Below are 21,727 nucleotides of genomic sequence, written 5' to 3' on the forward strand. Positions count from 1 at the left end.
TGTTGGGTATCTTGGACTACAATGCCTCAGAAACTTTAAACACAAAACATTCTCCTGCGCTGTAGCATTTTGTTTGGTATCTCAGCATTCTAGCTGGACTTGAATTCTCATGTTGTCCAGTAAATGCTTCCTAGCTAGAGCTGTGTCATCTGGAATGAGACAGAAAAGAGTGAACCTCAACAATTGGACTGGAAATGTGCTTTGATCTACCTTGTAAACCACAAACAAAAGAGAAACTAATTAATGTGGTTGGCAGGAACTCCCAAAACAGAATAATATAACAAGAAAGTCTTTCCAAGAATCTCCAGAATCAAATCAACTAAACAATTCACAGAATTAGAGTTGTTACAAATCAGAGACAGAATAATAGTCTGAGATTTTCTTTAGTAACAAATATCACTTCACACTATATAACCACAACCCCTTCTGCCTTACGGTATCTGTGGCTCTCTTCCTGTCACTGGGGATCTCAACAATCTTGACTAAGATCTCAAAGAGTTATTGGTAGAGCTGCAGTGTAATCAATTTCTTATATGCCCCTGGGTATAAGTCATCAGTTACGTAATAATAGTAAATTCCCTCTTCCTTTATTTTTATCGGGCATTTCTTTGCATTCTAGTTGTTTTTTTTTTTTCCTACAGATAAAACATAGCTGACTGATTTCGACGACAAAATTACAATTTTTTTAACTTCAGCTTTTTTCCCGCAGGAGAATTTCTCCTAATTTCCCTCCAACAAAAGCAGAGTCATTTATAAAGTGTCATTAAGAGAGTCTTAGTGAATCTGACTGAAACACATTAAGGTCCAGGAGAGATCTTATATGAGAGTAGTATCTTGTGTAAAGAATTTGCAAAAGTTGCAAACACTGTTGACTCTATGTATACCACCATCCCCCATGATTTCTCTGATAAGACTAACAACATGTATTCAGGCAAAAATACTTCCCCACTGGTTTGCCACCTGGCATTATGATTCTCACCTTTAGTGGTAATGGTGTAAATTAGTTCACCACAGCAAGGTGGCATTCCTTTATTCATGCACTTGACTGAGCAGCTCACCATAGGACAAAGGAAGATCCTGAGGCAGTGAAACCCAACACAGACTGGGGGTGTGGAGGGAGAGGAGAGGCGAAATAAAAAAGAAAGGTGATGTTTGGAGCGGGAGGCATTTTTCTGGGCCAGCAAGTTGTCCAGAAGGGGGAGACTTGGCCACAAAGGGAGCCCACTGCAGCGGGCAGAGCTCACCAGCGGACTCATTGATGATAAGGCCTTTGAGAAATTTAGTAAGTGGATGGTAGCTCACCTCCTTCTGAACCTCTCAGCTTGTCATTTTGATCAATTTCAGCATGATTTATCTTTTTCCTTAGAAGCAAAAGGTATTACTGTCAAGAACCTCCTCTAATAGCCTTGCTCTCCACATTGGAGCTCTTAACTAAATTCCCATTAAAGTGGCTGAAACCTTACATTACTGATGAAAACTGTAAGTGATGTGTCATTAATAATGATACTTTGTTCTTCTAAAAGGCCTTTGTTCTGAAAGTCCAAGGTGCTTAACACTATGTGGTCTCATTAATCTTAGCCATCAAAATGCATGAGCTTTTAGAAAGTCATCAAGACTAACAAGGGAGAAATAGACTCCCTTCTATTTTGCTCAGTTTTGTTTGGAACTCTACAAAAGTAGGCAGTCTTCGACAACAAAAGCACAACCTCTGGATGAGGCAGTGATATCATTTCAATGATTTCAATCACTTGAGTATTCTCAAAGGAAGACTTGATTAAGTCTTGTTATGATTTTAATAAGTAAAAGACATATCCCATTTTTGTTAAAGAATCCAAAATGAGAGCTGCATCACTTCGTATTCATAGCAAATGACAGAACGGAAAACACTTTTTACTCTTCCCTTTTTGTTTTTACCTACAGGGCTTTAGGGGTGAAGACTTACCTTGTTACATCAAGATAATTTGCAAATAACTGAATGATGGTATCTTTCATACCATTAGGGGGCAAATTAGCTCATTTATTCACTTTCATGAATCTTTAAAAACATTGACCATCATATATATAACTGGCATAATCTCTATCTCCAACCCTAACTTCTCTCCAAACTCACACATCCAGTTGCCTCTGGGACACACTTAAATGTCCTACAAATAACATAAGCTCCACGTGGTCAGCATGAAACCCATTGACCTTTCCTCCAAACCCATTCTTCCAAGAATAGTCCCAGGTGCTGAAAATGACTCATCTGTCCCACTCAAGCATCCAAGCCCCAAACCCGAACTACCTCCTTGACTCCTCCCTCTGTTTCTTCCCACATCCAACTGGTTATCAGATCTTGTTGCTTCCAGATCCCAAATGCACTTTCAATCAGGTCTCTCTTTGTCACTGCCCTGGCCCAGGACTTTGTTATTTTCCGTCTGGAAGTCGGAGGAGCCAGCTAATTGGTCTCCAGTTTATTTTCCACATCCCAGCCACGAGGAGCCAGCCAAAACCCAACCTCATCACGTGACCCTCAACTTCGACTCTCTCATATCTACCCACAGCCTACAGGAGGAAGTCTAAATTCCTCAGCAGGGCCTTCAAGACCTTCATGGTTGGCCTCGCACTGAATCTTCATCCCTTCTTTCTCCAAGGCTCCACCAAATTTCAGCTGTATTGAATGATTTGAAGAGGCCTGAACCCAGCATCCCCTTTGTGTCTTTGCCCGTGCTGGTCTTGCAGGTCCACCTGACCACCGGAATGTCCCCAGTCATCCTCAAGACCATGCTCAGTGTTTGAGTCTCCGTCCTCTGTGAAGTCCTCCACAAGCCCTCCTTGCCTCCTCCACTCTGTCCTCAGCCTCGTCTTCCCTTTGTGCTTATTCCTCTCTCACAGCACTTGATGCACTGCCTGGAAATTTCTTATTTGGTTATCTACCTCCATATTCAAACTGTTGGTTCTTTGAGCACTGAGGATTTCTTTTTTCTCATTTATCTTTATTATTGCCAGCGCCAAGCTGAGTGACCAGCACGTGGTGGGTCCTCAAACATTTGTTGAGTGATTATTAGGAAACCGACGATTCCATGACTTTACTACCACTGAACAGCTTATTTCTTACAATATAGTCGAATGCACAGGAAATCAGTGAGGAAACCAAGGAGGTGTGGAGATGACACCCTACACTTTTGAAAATCTTACAATAAGGAGTGTTGTGAATGCACACATATTTTTAACAGCATGAAAAGACTAAACTTAGAGTCCCCATTTGGGTAACTTAAATGTGCAGTGGGGTTTTCCTCCATAAACTAATTTGCAGAAATGAATAACAGATGGGTTACACTAGTTCACTGATAGTGGGGACAGTTACTTTATACTCAAAGGTAATCAGTGTCTTTCCTATTAAACTGCAGTAAGTTAATGGAATGTTTATATTTTTGTGGTGCTTTTTATAGAGAATTGTTTTACTTACTGTAGTATTCTATAATAAAATGTAAATGAGCATCGCTTTCCTCTGCCAGATAATTACCCCAGAATCCATTTAAGTGAAAATAGCATTTTCCAGAGAAATATCCAGAAAGAAAAGCAAAAATAAATGGAATACTAGTTGTCCCATTTGCCAGCTGGTGTTTGGTTTATAACATTTGGCATATCTTGATATCTACATAATAGTAGTTTTAAAACCGTAAATAATATTTTACAGAGGTCACACCATAGTTATTTAAGTTCAGGGGTTTATTTCCCAGAGCACTAAGTAGCTATGAATGAATTATGTTTAGTCTGATCTGCCACAGAAGGGCCATAAACCTCCAAGTCACAGCAAACCGTGGAATATTACTTCAATACGTCAGGCAAATTGTACATGTAAAAGAATAATGCATGATAAGGGAAAGGTATTTTTATTTTTCTAAAGTAATATATGTTACCGGGCAGGAGCTATAAAATTTTGTTATGTTAAACTTTCCTCTGATTCTGGAAAACAAGTTAAGAAACAGCTTTGCCTGGTCAGCCCTAAGCCGGCAAAGCAGGCTGTGGAAACAGAGAAGGCCTAGGAAGGAGAGTTTGGCTTTGAATCAGGAACAGTTTTTCCTTCTGAGAATGCTGCACCTCAGAAAGATGAAAGCAAGGAAAAGCTGCAAGAAAGCAAGAGGTGGTTTTGCAAACTTCTCTTTACTATCATCATCCTTCGCCCAGGCAAATGTTTTGGATTCCCAAGCAAGTGTTTTTGTAGATACCCAGAAGTGAGTGTAGAGACAGTTTTTAGCACTAAGGCCCAATTCACTTTTAAAATTAAATCTAGTGAAAATGCTGAAATGAAATTGTTAAGCATTTACCAGACAACATGCTATGTCATTTCCTTGGTTTTCTCCTTTAACTTTTATAACAACCCTAATATTATCCCCATGTGCATATGCAGAAACAGAGGTTTGGAAAAATAAAGAAACTGGTCCACGGTGACGTGGTTGGCAAGAGACAGCCAGGAGGTCAAATGTGACTGCAGAAGCGCTCAGCTATTCAAAGCCAATAGTGTCGCCTTCCAGGCAATGTTCTCAGCGCCTTATCTATGTTACCCCATTGTAATCCTCACAACAATCCTGTGAAATTGGTGCTACTATGATGTGCATGTCACAGATGAGGAAGCTGAAGCTGAGAGAGGTAAAGTAACTAGCCTAAGGCAGCACAGATAGTAACGAAGAGCCAGGATTCAAACCAGCTTGTCAGACTGTGGATCCACACTAAGGCACTCAGCTTCTCATCCTCTATGAATATTAAGAGTAATCTCATGAAGGGACAAACATAGACAAGACACCCCTGAAGAAAAGGAACAGGGGTTGTGGGAGTGAGGAGGCGGAAGGGGAATCTCGCTTGACCTACCAGAAATGAAGTCTTACTCCAAAGCTTCAGTAATTTAGACAACAGGGTGATTTTGGTCCAGGGAAGACAACTAGACAAATGGCACAGAATAGAGAAGGAATCATAGCATGAAGAAAAGCCCAGAAGTGATTACAATTTAGGAGAGTGGTTGCTTCTGAGAAAAGAGGAGGCGGATGGAAAGAAGCAGGGACAGGCAAACGGGCGCCAAAGGTGCTGGTAACATTGTATTTCTTAAACTGGGAGGTGGATACACAGGTGTCCATTTTGCTCTCATCCCTTAAACTGGGCATATAGTATAGTATTAGAAAGAGTAATAGCCCAGGGAATGCACCCTGTCCTCGCAAAATACTATGGAGGGTTCTCATGCTACACCTCCACGAGGCCCTTAAGAGTCCACTCCTTTCTGTGCTGTTTCCGGTGTTTCTACAGACTCACGCAATGCATACGATTAGAAGTCATTCTAAAGCATTCGTTACCTCGGTAAGGAACTTGGAAATTTTTTTAATTTAACATTTTCTTTAAGTTGAATGATAAAAATGTCATTAGATTCACTACTGCCCAAAGCACTCCATTCTAATTGAATTCAAAGGCACAGAGCATGGCCCCTAGTCAGTCCCCTGGGAATTCTGGTGGCTTGGACAATCCCAGTTTGTCCAAATACAGCATGAAGGAAGCAAAGCTCTAGGCGGGGATGGCACAGGGAGGCAATTTTTAGATTGGAAGATGGTCCTACAGGACCAAAGCCTCCACATTTCCTCCTCATTGTCCTGCATCAGAGCAGAAAACAGGAAGAAATGCAATCTAAGTGCCGATATCTTGGGAAGGGAAGGAGTCGCATTTTAACCACATTCCCTCCAATTTGTTGCCAAAGGTGAACTCAAGCAGCCAAGCGGTGAGGCTCGGTCCCAGATCCTTTGCATGTCACGGGGCCTTGCATTTTTCCTGCATCACGCACCCCTGGGCTGAGGGAGTACGTCCCACAGAACTGGGAAGAGGAGCCTTCAAGGCTGCCACCTGGCCCCCTGAAGACAACTCGCCGTGGCCTTGCTGACCTTGCCAAGGACTGTCACCGGAGGCTGGCTCAAGAGACACCGAACGCGGTGTACGGTTTCTCAGGCTGAGGCTCGTCCAACCTGAAACGGGAATCCCTCGTCTAAAGATGTGCGCTACTGCCCTCCGCTGGACGGAGACAGAATCACCAGCATTTAACTACCTCTGGGCCTAACGCAGGTGGGAAGGAAAAAAATCTTTTATGTGATTGTGTTATGCTCATGTGGAATACTAGTTTCCAAAATTAAGGTTCCTGAGAGTAAATAAAATATGAATGCTTATAAGTTGCCTAATAATTCTGTGAGTTTTAATACGTTCCAATTAATCTATCAAAAAAGAAACTGGAGTGTTTATTTTTAATTTGTATTCAAATAACAGAATATTTCCTTCCAATATAATTCTAGTGGTTACTACCAATTTAAGTTTTTTTGCCTGCTAAAAATATTGTGTTTATTTTAGAGCTATGTAAAAGTTTCTTCACGCTATTGTTGGAAAAGTATATGTAATCTACTTTGTTGTAACTTAGGCACCAAAATGAAAAAGACTGCTACTATTCTTCTTTTCACCAAATAACTTTGCCAAATAGGCATGAAAATATCGGTTTTCATTTGAAATTTTTATTATTATTCATTTGAAATTACAAATTAGGTTTTTTACAATGAGAGGCTAATAAATATTGGCAAGAACCTTTCCCAGGAACCATACGAAGTTGCCTCACAGTCTTCATAGACTGACAGGTAAACCGTCTCCATGGCCACTTTTTTTAAAAAAGAAAGCCTATAGAGTCTCTCTAGAAGTAAAATAAGTATGCTTACTTAGGATCCCGTGAACTGCTTACACTGAGACGGTGGATAATTTTAAACTTTGCATTCCTTTCTGAGGTTGATGTTGAACCTCAGAAATAAAAAGAGAAATTTTTGTAAAATATTTCTAAATTTTGTATACATGAATCTTGTACCACGCTTTGAGACTGAGACGTACCATATTTCTTCCATTCTAAGATATACCTCCCCCCCCACCCCCCATGTTTTAACGTCTCTAAAATCAGGATGTGTCTCAATTTCCTGGCTTCTCACTATCCATGGCTTCTAACAGTTGCTGTCACTTAGACTCACTGTCAGCCAGGCCACAGTCATGATGTAGTTATTGTGTTGCACTGTCATCGTATTTTGGGGCAAAACACTGCATTGTGTATAGACATTGAAGAATCTGTCTCTAGAGGGATTTAGAAGAGTTGGACTCTGGATATGAAGAAATTTTAGGAGAAACTTAGCCAATTTATTTTACATATATTTTCCTTTTTATGTCTGCACAAGTGGGACACATAATAAAACTATCCAAATAAGTATAAAAGAACCCCTTGAAAAAGGATAAAATACAAAATTTAAACATAAGGAACTATTAGGTCCTCCTTTAATTGGCAGTATTTTTTTTTGTAGTGGTACGTAAAATAATGGGACATGTTATGATTGATGGCATCTTAAATTCAATGAATTATATGGCATAATAACAGGGCAGTGGAAAGAATACTTCTGAGTTCAAAACCAGATGACATAAGAAGGCATTAACTGAAAAGGCATAGTCACTCAATTTCCACTGCCTGGACCATCGATCAGTTTTGAAAAGGAAATGGAATTTAAAAAAATCCTCTCACTCCTCTGATGCATCCAGATATTAGAAGAATAAAACAATGTGCCAGATACCAGCATGGATCACCCCCTCAGCCTTCAGCATCCCACCGCAATTACTGGATACAGGCCAGCCAACCTTCTGGATCACAAAGAGTGTAGGTGAGGGGCTCAGAGATCAAAGCCGACATGTAGCTCATCTGAAGCCCATGTAATATAACTCACTGGAAGTATGCACAGGGGGATATAGTGTCAGAAGAGTGAGAATACTGAAGTGTCTTTCTCAGTCCCTGAGGGCTCCTTTGGACCAGGAAGCTTTGCTGGACAGGCATACATCACGGCTCTGTATATTACATCTCTCTGTGCTCTCCCAATACAAGTTGTATGTGAGTGTGTGAACTTGATGACCAAACATAAATCAGAGATATTTCTGTTGACAGGAAATAAAGTTAGACCATCAGACATACTCAGAGCCAATATCTGCTTTCATGTTTTTCAAAGTTATGGGGAAAAGATGTCTTCCATTATTATGACTGTCTTATCAGAGCTAAGACGGAGCCAATTCCATTCCACCTCCGTTCTTTTTCTCAGCCAAGAATGGAAACCATACTGTGATAAAATATTGCCAAGGGAGAGCTCCAAATAAAAGCCTCCCAGTCAATTTAGACTGAGCTTTGTTGAAGACTCACTTCAACCCCACCCTCTACCACCCAGACCAAGGAATCAGGTTTTTGTTTTTCCTTCAAAAATGTTTCTTGTTCCCCACCATCCATCCCCACCTCCTTACTTCCCTCCCTAGCAAAGCTCATAGAATCAGGTTTTTTTAAGTATACACAGATGCAGATTCTTATGCCAATTTTCGATAGTATAAAATGTACACAAATACGAGGAATAGCAGGTTTATAGATGACTCAGGTGTATAAAGCTGTTTCTAGTTACACGTTCTTATGAGACAATTCCTCTTCTGGCCCTTCAGAAGTTACGTTTCCATCTGCCTTCGCTCTCCATCTCTGTTCCAGTGCTGAGTCAAGCCACTGGTTCAAAGGCTGGTGAGTAATTCTCCCAATAGTGATTAGCATTTCCTTGCAATGAACTCCACCTTTTCTGCGCTTCCCAGAATTCCTCGAGTTTGATAACTTTCCCACCTGCCGGCTTTATGCAGATGCAGCTTCAGTGTCTATTGGGCACTGCATGCTTTCTGGATCTGCGATGTTTCTAAAAGCATTAGTAGTCTCTAAAATTCTCCCCCCATCCTGGAGCACACTTCTTTCAAGTTCTCAATATTCTTCTCCTAACCTACTCTCATCCTAGGCAAACATTAGCACAGAACACTGATGTAGCAACATTTCAGTTTTGTGTTTTCAAGCTCAGACGAAAATTATTCTTCACAGGTAATTTTAGGTGGGGGCAGTATTAAAGTGCTTTGAGTGACAGGGTGGTGACACAGACGACCACTGGCTTGGGAAGCAAAGATCCTGGGTATAGTTGACCTTCTGTCATGATACCTGGATAAGTTATTTAATGTTTTGTGCTTCCTCTTCTGTGAAATGAGGCTGTTAGACTAAACCACTGGATTCCTTTCCAGTGATAGAATTCTGTGACTTGGGATTTAGATGGAATTTTTTACAGTGGACGGGGCATAGGACTAATTTTTTGTTTTAATGTTGAAGGATTAATCATTCCCTCGAAATGTCTTCTGTAGCTTATTTCTATTTTCATAAGATGCTATTTGTAGTTGTTTTGCTGCAATGTGGGGAAAGTCCATGGTCAGACAAGTTCAAATAAGCTTTCTTCCCTGAAGGACTTTTCAGAGCCTTTAACATGCTCATATGCTTATGAATCTCCAGGAAGGAGATCAAATGTTGCCAAAATATGCAAATATATTTGAACAAGTACCTCTTTTTTGTTCAAACACCAATTACCATCTTATAGACGTAGGGCTCCACAAAAGGCATCTTGGAGAATGGTGCCCAGGGATGGTTTCATGAAGAGAAATGCAATTGTCAAAATTGCAGGAGTTCATAACAGAGGAGAATCCTGTCGCTTTCCACTGAATATTTTTTAACAGATTATACTGAGGTTTATTTCGGACTTGTTTCCTTCCAATATCAACTGCTAACATTTTTTAAATGATATGCTTATTTAGTCCCCAACATGTGGGGGGAGAAGGAGCACTTGGTGTCTGTAGTGATCTTAACCCTCTTTGTACTCTAATCCCAGCCCAACTCACACTTGTCCATCTGTCCTTATTCTCCTCACAACATGCAAACTGAGGAACTTCCCTGGTGGTGAAGTGGTTAAGAAGCCGCCTGCTAATGCAGGGGACACGGGTTTGAGCCCTGGTCTGGGAAGATCCCACATGCTGCAGAGCAACTAAGCCCGTGCACCACAACTATTGAGCCCGCGTGCCACAAATACTGAAGCCCACACGCCTAGAGCCCGTGCTCCACAACGAGAAGCCACCACAATGAGAAGCCTGCGTACCGCAACAAAGAGTAGCCCCTGCTCACTACAACTAGAGAAAGTCCACATGCAGCAACAAAGACCCAACGCAGCCAAAAATAAATAAATAAATTTATAAAATAAAAAAATAATAAAATAAAATGCAAACTAAGCCTGCATCCTGGAAGAGCTAAAATCTAAGGAATCCAAGCCTCTATGTTTCACTGCCAAGCACTGTTCCCAAAAGTTCACTGATCTTTGAAATCCGCCAGCCCCTAAATCGCTGAAGGGGGTCAAAAGAGTTAAAAGATTCCAGATGGGGCCAGAGCAGCCTCTCTGATTCCTTCCGCCTCTGTTGCTCATTCAGGGTGTGACCTGTACAGGTCACTAAATCTCTATGTGCTTTCAACTCCCCATTTATAAAAGTTGGCCGATACATATCGATTTCTAGCATGTTTAGAGATATTGAATTAAAGTCACGACAAAGAACAAATTCCCTACCTGATTTTTGTGTAATTACCCATAGAGGCCATGGGTACAACTCAACAGTCAGAAAGTAGCAATGGGTGAGAAGTCGCAGAAATTGACCAAATCAGGCATTCTTAGCTCTGGAAACCCTGCAACCCAATTAAGTGTGCACATTGACATCGGACAGCACCTAGTTTATAAAGGCAAATATTTAATTAGTGGGACCTAGGACTGGCAATGGACGTCTAGCACATGTAACAAGATACCCTACACTTGAGAAGCAAACCCTGTAAACTTAAACTACTGCAAAATTATAAAGTTTAACATAAAATTGGAAAATCTTTAAATGGCCGTTTTGTGCAGTGTTCTTCGCAGACAAGACTGCCATACAATGGAACTGTGTAACTGCTAGCAGCAGGCACTCCAGGAAGATAAAATAAACTAGCTTTATGGACCTGAGGAATTGATTTTTAATGAGATTCTGCTTGGCTGTAATGACATCCTGAGAGAGTGATCCAGTTTCCATGGCCTCTGGTATACAGTTATAAGGTGCAGAGCAGGACTTGCTTAAACAAGGTCTGTGCATTTGCCCCTTTAGAATATGAAATGAAATAAAATAAGGATGCTGCTCTAAGACATACCCCAGAAAGTGCATGTGCACGTGTGTGCACGCGTACATGCTACTACAGCTTCAGACACTTCTCCTAAAGCATTACCTGCTTGTATATTCTGAATTTTAAAGGACTAAAATTCTTGAGATGATATGCATATATAACTTTTATATTTTATGTTCTCTACCAGAGTATAAGGACCCATAAATTATTAGATAGACTTGACTGATTCTTTCATGCTCCATAACCTGGGCTCCTTGCTGACATTTATGTCTCTCTCTATATATGTATGTATAGATGGGGGTATGGGTAAGGTATAGGTAGAGATAGAGATATGGTTATAAATAGCTGACAGTATAGAATGGAGAAGGCAGTGTAACATATTTGTTAAGAGCCTCAGCTTTGAATCCTGCTTCTTCCACTTCCTGGCTGTGTGCCCTTGGGCATGTTAATTTACTTCTCTGAGCCCCAACTTTATCACACCTATTTCATAGGGCTATACTAAAGATTAAATGACACAGAGACACATAATTTACATGAATCTTAGCAATATAATATCAAGTGAAAAAGTAAATGCCAAAAGATTATGTAGGACATTTTTTCATAAAATTAAAGCTAAGTAACATTTAAATCTAGATGTGTAAGAATTCACAAGCATTAATAAAATTGTATGCAAAAAGGAAAGAAAGGGAATGGTAAACACAGGGTTCAGGATTATGATTACCTTGAGTGGGGGGAAGGTGGGAGAATGGGAGATAGGATTATATAGCTAGATAAGAGATTACAGTCAAGGTTCTAGTTAGGTCTTGGGTGGAGGGCTTACAAGTACATATTATGAATAAGATTAACCAGATAACTAAATGAAACTAGCCATGCACGGACTAATGATGAGAATGTGTAATGAACCAAGGAATAGGACTAATCCAATTCTGTGCCCTGGAGGGTCAAAGAAAAAGGGAAGGATAAATAGATAATATACAAGAAAGTGATTAGCACAGTGCTTGGTACATAGTAAGTACTCAAGAAAGTGATTAGCACAGTGCTTGGTACATAGTAAGTACTCAAGAAACTTTCAGGTAGCTGGCTAGGTATTTCTACATGTATCCACATACATTCTCATCCTTAATGAGTTTCACTTCCCCCAGCATCATCAATTTCCCCCCATTTCCTCTATTTTCTGATTTCCTCATTCATTTCTTTTTTTCCTGTTATAGCATCTGTATTTCCAAAATCCTTAACTTTTTAATTTTAAAAAACTTGAGATATAATTTACACGCAATACCAGGTATAGGTCTTGGGTGTTCAGTTCAATGTGTTGTGTCAATTGTATTCACAACCATAACCATCATTTAAAACAAGATATAGAGTATTTCTATCACCTCCAAAAAGTTCCCGTGTGACCCTTTCCAATCAATTACCTGCCTGCCAGCGGCAACCTCTTTTTGATTTCTGACTTCTATCATTGTAGATAAATTTTGCCTACTCATGGACTTCATATAAATGAATTTATACAGTATGTACTCTCTCATAGCCCCCTTCTTTTGATTAACCTAACGTTTTGAAATTCCCTGTATTGTCGTGTATTCCTTTGTATTGCTGAGTAGTATTTTGTTGTATGAATATGCTACAATTTGATTATCCTTTCTGGATAATGGACATCTGGGTTGTGTCCAGTTTGGAAGTATTATGAGCAGTGCTGCTATGAACATTGCCATATGATTATTTTTGTAGACATTTCTTTTGATTTCTCTTGGGTAATCCTTAGGAGTGGAATTGCGGAGTTGTAGGGTAGATACCTGCTTACCCTTTTGAGAAACTGCCATTTTTTTCCAAAGTGGATGAATCATTCCAAATCCTTAAGTTTGTAACATCTAACTTCATTGAAAGGCGATTAAGTGACCATACCGGCAATGACCCATTTGTGTCAGGTCCCTGTCTTTTATCAACTCCACAAGGATTCCCAGGCTAGGAAAACAAATTTTAAAAAGAGAGAGACGAATGTAAAGAGCAATAGTTGAATTTAGATTTGTCTGATGGTAGAATGTACAAAACAGAACAGCAAGAAAGCATTTCCCTGCTGATTCAGACCATGAAACGAATCATTTTTAAGACTACGTGGTACTTGAGTGAAGTGTGAGCCTAAATCATAGTTTCCCCAGCTGGGTGGATGCCCCTTTCTGCTCTTCGCTTCAACAGACAGACTGAATAATCTTTGCGGGGGAGGGCTGGGTGACCGATGGTAGGGACATTAATTGCTTTCCATTGGCTGGTTGAGTTGGTTGTAAAGAGAAAGGCCTGCCCTAGCCCCAAAGAGCTTACATCTGTTTCTCATACAGTTCAGCCACCCATGCTGCTTCAACCATCCCCTACTGCTGGCCAGGCTACCACTTTATTGATTTTTCCCCCTGCCCTTTTAAAAAGATGAAAGTTCCTAAAAGCTTTTTGTATGCAAGTATGTGTGTACGTATGCATGCACGTGTGTGTTAGTGACAGCAATGGTTTAAGTTAACAAACTAAGCAGCAGCTAGGTTAACCATCGGGTATGTGTGTGTGTGTGTGTGTGGTGTGTGTATGTGTAAGTGTGTGTGTGTTTAACCAATTATTCTAAGATTGGGTACCCCCAGTGGTGGAGCTGGCAGAAGCATAACAATTAGAATGTGATGACAACAACTTAAAGATAATTAGTTGACAATGACTTGAGACCTCATTAACCCCTTTAACACCTCATGGTTTATGATTAAAATGAAATACTCGGAGATCCTTTTAAGGACATCTTGTCTCACTACCAGCAGTTGTTTAGGTAGAGCTAGAATATTTGATATTTCTTTGATATGGCTTCCATTCTTTTGTAACCACCAACAATGATTATCCAATATGGTTATCATTATTCTGTGGCCATCAATGGATTAAGGATTTATGCTTTTATACAGAAACCTGTTCTTTTGCTTCTTTCCCCAACAATCTCCCATTCTCATCCAGCCTTTTAAACTAAGTGATGGTCAAACTTTCTTTTTTAAGTCAGCCCCTTTTTTCTTATAAATTACATGGATTGATAAAGTCAACTGTGATTTTTACTGAAATCACTTCAACTGGTAGTTTAATGGCTGGAGAATTCCACCATGAGAATCACAGGTGTGGGTGTGTTTAGACGAACCTGGAATATTTCACACATCTGCTAGCCTCAGGCTCCAATAAACATACGACAGTTTTCATTTTTCTTGATGGGTCTTCAATAAATATTTAATAGATGGATTGATGCTGAGATTCCACCATCTTCCAAAAACTTGTTCAGTTTCCTGCTGCCTCTAAAATAGACACCATTTAAACCACTAGAAGCAAAACCTAGTGGTTCTATCATTTGTTACTAAATATTTCTTAGGAAAGAAGTTTCAGTGCTTCTGGGACAATCTGATTATACTACATATTAAACTGCAAATATCACACAACATTTGAATACGTAAGAAGATTTGAAATAAACTTTATTTGGTTATAAAATGTTAATCACCTATAAAGCTATAATCTTAATATCAGTTGTACTATTTAGACATGTAATAAGTTGTACTGTTTAGACATTACAACCATTTATTTGATGTGGAAGTTTCATATTAATGAGGCCAATACTACTAAGTTTGTCCACTTTCAGGACAGTGGTCCTTACCCTCTTTTGGGGTCACAGACCCACTTGGGAATATGGTGAAATCTATGAAATCTCCCATTCGTAAAAAGCCTCTATTCACTTACGCAACAAGTTGATTGAATTTCCTGCGATTTATGGATTCCAGATTAATATTCTCTTATCGTCAGTAACATAGGGGTGATTTTAATATTCTAGACATGTTGGTGACAATCTATAAAACAAATGAAGGGAAAATGGACCATGTGTGAACAGATCATATTCAAGTTGGAAATCTGATCTGAGAGAACGACCTTAGTTAGAAATCCAATCAGAAAAAAAAATGGCACCTTATTATAAAATAAGGGTCAAGTGTACAGTGGATATTTATTGAAAAGATTGATTGACCAGAAGTTCTGGGCAAAGGCTTCTCACAATACAATCTCTATGACTCCAACAAAATTAGGAAAGGTGCTTGTTTAAAATGCATATTCCTCGGCCCCATATTTGGCCAACTAAATTGGCATCTCCTGTGATGGGAGGGGGCGCCCTACATCACAGCTGAACAAAATTCCAGGTGATTCTAATACACAGTTAAGATTGTCTCTTACATGCTCATTCTTAATGCTTATCTTATGTCTTTTGCAAAGCACTTTATATTAGTATTGTTAGGCAGTCAATGTGGATGCAGATCTTACATAAACATCCAGAAAACGCTTTTGATAACTCCAATTTGGATAGTGGATGTCATCCGGAGAGAGCCCTTGGAAGGCAGCTGCAAACAATTGTCACTCCGCTGCACTTACCATCAGAGTCAGGCCACTTTAGATTGGCCCATCACATTGTTTCATTTTTTGGTACTTAGTCATTTGTTACAATAAAAATTAAGTTACAGGGAAGGAACACTGTGACAGGATAATGGACTCCTGCTCAGAAGAAACCAGCCTGCCTCCAATTCATCACGGCATTTATAGTGCATTAGAAGACATTACAGTGACAACATCATTCCTTTGGGGCAGGAAGAAAAACCAGATTGAGTGGAAAGGAGGGAATTTACTTCATGAACTTGGCAAACGTGGAATAAAAATAGAAGCCGGGGTGGTTTAAATTGCCATGTTCAGCAAAGGACAAGGGAAAAGCTAACCATCTCTGAAACTAACATTCCAATATGTTAAAAAAAAATTAGCTTAGTTCACCTTGCATCACATGAGCAGTGTGTGGGTTAAGATGAAATGGTTGCCTAAGGAATAACAGAGAGGCATGGAGAAAATGGGCAAAGTTAAGGCAATTTAAAATGATTAAAGCCCACAAAATATTTTGCAAATATAAAATCCTGGAGAGAAGCTTAATAATAATATTTGTCCAATGGACTGAGCCAAAGATATCTATATTGTCTAGGCATTTTAATTGGAGGCCTGAAGTATCATTATAAAATCATAAGAAATCTATGTCTATGTTCTCATAAAAGTAAAAATGGTTGTTTGATGTTAGAAAGCAGTGTTTTGAAAAGTAGGAGCTAAAGGAATAGCACTGGGTAGGCAAGTCTGGCAATTTAGACCTGGGAACTTAATAACTTTATAGTATTTTTACTATTATACCCACACTATGTTAAGCCTGGGAAAAAATGAGAGGGCACCAGGCAACTTGGTATAATGGAAACAGTGTCTTCATTCTCTGATTTTTTTTTTAAGGTAACATTTTTCTAAACTATGCTTTTTCTTAAAGCAACGTTTTTTCCGTAGATCTCAGATCTATTTTTTGTGGGGGGGTGAGGGGGATTCTGGTTTTCTCTTAATAAAATCTTTAATTCACTTAAGAATCAATCTGAACAAAAGTCTGTGTGGTCTCATTTTCTTTCCCTGTCAATCTGTGTTATTTCCAGGGTGAAAGGTAATTTTGACCATAAACATGGTTCCCATCACGCATTTCTAATTTTAACCTATTTGTCTCCGTTTGATTTACATTGGGTCTAGAGCAAATTAACTATTGTGAGCTTTTATTGAAAATTAATTAGGTGGCTAAAGTGCCCATGGCAGACTCTGCCAGTGCATGTTTCTCTCTGGGTCGCCAGCCTTCTCCAGTCAAAACACCTAGCAACTTAAAAAATCCATAAAACGAATGATATAATTAGTTCCAGAGTGGAACTCAATCTCTTTGAAATCAGATGCTTTCTTCTAGTGCTGAAGGGCCATGCTATAGCCAGCATTTTATGGTATCAGGGGATTTTCCTGGGGGTAAAAAGTAGCTCACTGGAGCTGAATCACCTCACATGACTTAACAATAGTAATCCTTGTGGTACCAAATATAGCTGCATCTCTGATCTGACTCCTCAGTCAAAGCAAGGAGAAAGAGGGAAGCTGGGCTTACAATACTGTAAAGATAAAAAATATGCTACCCAGGTTGGAAGAGAGACCCCATGAGCGTGTGTGTGTGTGTGTGTGTGTGTGTGTGTGTGTGTGTGTGTGTGTGTGAAAGAGAGAGAGAGATCTTATACTTAAGAAAAGCCAGGATGTAAATGTGATTTATTGTAAATAGTTCCACAACATTAAAATGAGTTTTTATTTTCGATGTATTCTGCTTCAAAGAAGAGCTCTGTGGGCTCATAAAAATGCAGAGAACAAATAGGGGCCTCTAAGTCCAATTTATATGCCATGCCCACTGTGCACTGAGACACATATAATCTGTAAAATGTCAGCTTCAAAGTTCCACCGAGATCGGTGTTAACCCTGACCTCTGGCCTCACTGCCTCTGGCTGGGCCTGTGTGCTTTCTTTACCAGCTGTTTTAGATAAATGTGTTCCATTTTTAAGAGATTGTCTCAGTGTTTTTTACATGAATAGTGGTAATATTATTAACTCTCACTGGAGAAACCACCTTTTCTAAGAGGGCTTTACAGAGGAACCAATCGTTTCATGCCCCATGCAGAGAGGAGTGGATTAATAAATATGTCATTGTACTGAAAATATTTAAACAACACTGGGAGAAAAGAGCAAGGCACACAACAAAAGGAAAGCATATTAGTAGTGTTTCCTGTCAAAATACACAGAGGAAGCACTTTATTTGGACCATTTTCTCCATAAAGAGACATGGTGGGCCAAAATAAACACAGTAAAGGAATCTGGTTTATCCCACTTTGGAGATTGGAGACCGTCAGCTCAAACAAAGTTATGAGACCAAAACCAGGTTTTCTCTCTTGAGGCTGCTAAGTAAAGCCATTGACAGAGGCAAGCAGATAGACTTCGTGGATCAATATTGCACAGTTAAGTGGTACCTACAGTTTCTTATAAGGTTGAGCAGAACAATTCACTAATTAGGATCAATAAGCAGAAAATTCGGAGCAACATATGTAAAATTTTCATGTAGAGGATTTACCTAACCAAGACTGTAAACAAAGGTTTCAGTCAAGAGTCCGGGGATGTTTTTCCATTTCAACGGAACAAAGTAGATCCTGACAACGTTTACCGAGTGCTTCCTGGACGCAACGTACTTCCTGATGGAGAGTGAGTTTAAAGACACAGAAAAAGTAGAATTTCTAGTAGACTAAAGAATTGACTTTCCAGGATCAAAACGCCAGTCAGACTTCACAGAGATGACGGTTGTCATCAGGAAGACTGAGCGTAAATGGAGATGACGCTCACGATGGAACGTGATGACGTAGGGTGAGCTTCATTGAGGGTGATGCGCCCTGAAATCAACTCTGATGAACAGCCGGTCAGACCCAGGTTAGCAAACGGGAAAGGATGCTATGCTGTAGCTGTTGCTGAGGGAGACAGAAGACAGAAGGGATGCAGGAGAAAAATGGACCACCTTTTGGTGTGAAGCATTCAGTGTGACCCACCTGAAGAGAGGAAATTGGAGGCGGGGAGCCCATTTCATTCATTTAATTCATTCTTGGTCAGCTTTTACCAGCTGTCAGTGTCTCTCCTCTAGAAAACCTGGCTGCTATCCATTTTGATGAGTCTTGGAACTATGGTTTGCAATGTGTTCAAAATTTAAGATGATGACAGAAAACATTACAAAACCCGGAAATTATCACACCCCCTTTAAAGCCACATGCATTTGAAATAGGATCTCAATTTCTCACCATTAAACTTTATGTACTAGGACAGTTTGGGATTCTTTCATGTGTAGAGACTGACATAATTTAGACTGAATAAGCCACAATTAGTATTTTTTTAACATGAAAAAACTCCTCAAAATAGATAAGACTGTCGAAATCCACTAAAGAAATCACTTTGAAAGGGTGGATATGCTCCCTCTAGGATATCGTATCATTAGTAAATTTGGCACTCCCAAATGTGTTACCCAAAAGTATTAAGTCTACACCAGGTAAGAAGGTTGTTTTTGAAATTGATCCTGCAGAACTGTCCCTTTAAAGTGGCTGCTTTCATGAACCAGCCAGTATTTATATATTATTATAAAGATAATACCCTTACTTACCTCACAAGGGTGTTTTGAGAATTAATTAATGTTTACCAAGTACTTTGAGCTCTGTAGATGAAAGATGGGGTGGAAATGCTAAGAAGTAGTATTATTTTCATCTGTATTTGAACTTGCCTCTTATAAGACAATCTTTTTTTTTTTAAGATAATGATCTCTCCTTTGGGGAGAAAAGGCAAAAATTGCCTGATTCACAATCAAACCCTCATAAGGAGGACAGGTGTGATTATGAAGATTTGGCCTACGGAATAGATTGACGTGGATGGCAAACTTCAAAAGTCTATATTCCCAAATCCCAAGACCTCTCCTGGCAAACCAGCAAGTGTCAAGTTCATCCTGTCATCCCTGCCGAGATATGGCCAACTGCAAAAGCCAGGACCAGTTGGGTATTTACATGGCATATAAATAACAACCCAAACCCTTTCAATTAACCTCTTTCCTGCTGGGTGTTTGTGAGGTCCACAATCCAATTACTGAAGGGAAAGATGCTCCCTTAATCCTACCAAGAGGTTGAAGGACAATGCTGAAAAATTGGTTTGGTTAAACCAGTTGGCTAAACTGGCTTGAAAGGAATTGATTTTACTCTGTTCTGTGTCTTCAACTCTAACTCTAATCCTGGTCAGTGCGGGAGAATGGTTGCCAAAGATCTCGACAAGCCCTTTTGAGAGTGTGTTGGACTGTAGTGAGGAAGGAACAGTACAAATCTCAGGATCCTGAAGAACTCAGAAACTTTCTCCCCTTCCCCCTACAGAGCACGCCCTTCTCACAGGCAGAGGAGGGACCTTTGTTATCAGCATCTCTTCCAACACCTGGCAGGTACAGAACTAGTGAAGGAGGAACAGATGTTGCATGGATGATGGGTCGGGGGAGCCTGTCTACACCAAGAAGACCAGAGTCCATCCTGAAAAGTGGTTTAAAATTCCCTGAAGGCTTCTAACCCTGTCCTTTGGTGGAGATGTTCATAGAGCCAGAGAAACTAAAATCAACTCATTTTTATTCTTGCCCCAAATTAAAGGCTTACCTACCATCAATGACTTCCCTCTCAAAAACTGACATATACAATTGCCAATCTTTCAGTGTGTTGTGTTTTTTTTTTTTAAATCATGATTTTTCTGTACCTTCATCTCTAAGATTAAACATTTTCATCTAAAGCTAATTGGGATTATCCTGGGGTGTTAGCAGACAGTTTTTAGCATGACTCACTGAATCCTCCCAATAATCTCTTGAAGTGGGCACTATAAACAACCCCATTTTACAGAGTAAGAAACTGAGGCTTAGGAAGTTTAGAAAACTTGCCCTAAGTTGCCTAACTGAGGAGTGGCAGAGTCAAAAAAGTGGCAGAGTCACATAATGCCGATGTGCTTAGGCATTTTTTTCTTTTTGGCCGAGTCATGCAGCTTGAGGGATCTTAGTTCCCCCACCAGGGACTGAAATCGCACCCTCAGCAGTGAAAGCACAGAGTCCTAACCACTGGACCACCAGGGAATTCCCATGATTAGGCATTTTGACATGAGAGGCAGTGAACGGAAACACCAAACTCTGTCTTCTCCATGCCCCTAAAACGGAGTGTGTACAGAGGATATTGCAAAGAAGAGCATATTTTAGTGCATCAGGATATATGTTATGTATAAGGAAACCTACTCTCTTTTTTAAAAAACACTCACCCTCCAAATTAAGGATCTAAGGATTCTGAAAATATCCAAATTACATTGTGGCCAAAGGAAAAAGTTTGGCAAAACGTGTCAAGTTTTATTTGAATGTTTCTGACCCTGTTGACCTATCTCAAACATCCCTTTCCCCAGGCAGTTCTGAAAGCTCAGTCTTGAAGTCCACCGTATGCTTTCAGGTTTATCAGAATTACTCCTGATCACGAAGTAGATCCACTCCTGCCTGTGCACAAACAACCTGGAGTCCTGGCAGGGAATTAGACAGAAAAGAAACAGTTCCGCTATTAAGCTGCTTTTAGAACCCGTGCCGAAGAATCGGAGCTCTTAAAATATCACTTAACGTAAGTATCAACGTGCTGTAGAAGTGGCAAACACTCAACCAAGTTCGTTTCTAGAAACCTAAAAAAGAAGAAGTCTTTCAGGTTTGTTTTTCAATCCAATAAAGTTTAAAAAGAGTATTAAGCAAAACATTTTCTTCTCCTCCTCCAAAAGCACCACTTTAAAATATTTTTCTTCTGTTTTCCTGTGTTAGTCCTGTGCTGTGCTAGTTTGTCCTCATTCGTCCAGCAGGGGTCACTATTGTCCACCATACTCTTAAAAGGCATCCTTGCTTGTCTGCACTGTTTGTTACCAGGACCTTTATTCCAGGCAGCAGAATGAAGAAATATCAAATACACCAGGCCTGAGAGATTGAGGAGAAAAGAATCTGTGGTTTTGGAGGTGGGATTGCAATGTTGGGGAAATGGACGCTTTAATAATGACTCTGTGTATGAACAGTAGGTTTCAAGTCTGTACTTCGAACGTCTCAAAGAAATAAATTAGTCAGCTCTTATCACAAAACGATTAGCCTTAGCTCACTCTTGCTGTTAAATCTGAGTATATGCTGTGTCTCTTTTCTGTGTGTCATTATCAGGCTGGTAAGTAGGGAAAGGGGAGTGGAGCTGCGTGTACTTCCATT

The 21,727-nt window shown here is 39.9% G+C and overlaps 1 long non-coding RNA gene and 1 pseudogene across 3 annotated transcripts in view; one reads left to right on the forward strand and one right to left on the reverse strand.

The window, feature by feature from the left end:
* Nucleotides 1-21,727, forward strand: part of LOC309655336 (putative E3 ubiquitin-protein ligase TRIML2 pseudogene) — a 396,542-nt pseudogene that overhangs the window by 366,493 nt on the left and 8,322 nt on the right. The gene's annotated exons all lie outside the window — the stretch shown is intronic.
* LOC309655390 overlaps nt 1-21,727 on the reverse strand; it is a 92,370-nt gene that overhangs the window by 7,264 nt on the left and 63,379 nt on the right. The window lies entirely within an intron of this gene.

The sequence above is a fragment of the Balaenoptera physalus genome (assembly GCF_965194825.1).
Source record: "Balaenoptera physalus genome assembly, chromosome: 2".
Taxonomy (NCBI): Eukaryota; Metazoa; Chordata; class Mammalia; order Artiodactyla; family Balaenopteridae; genus Balaenoptera; species Balaenoptera physalus.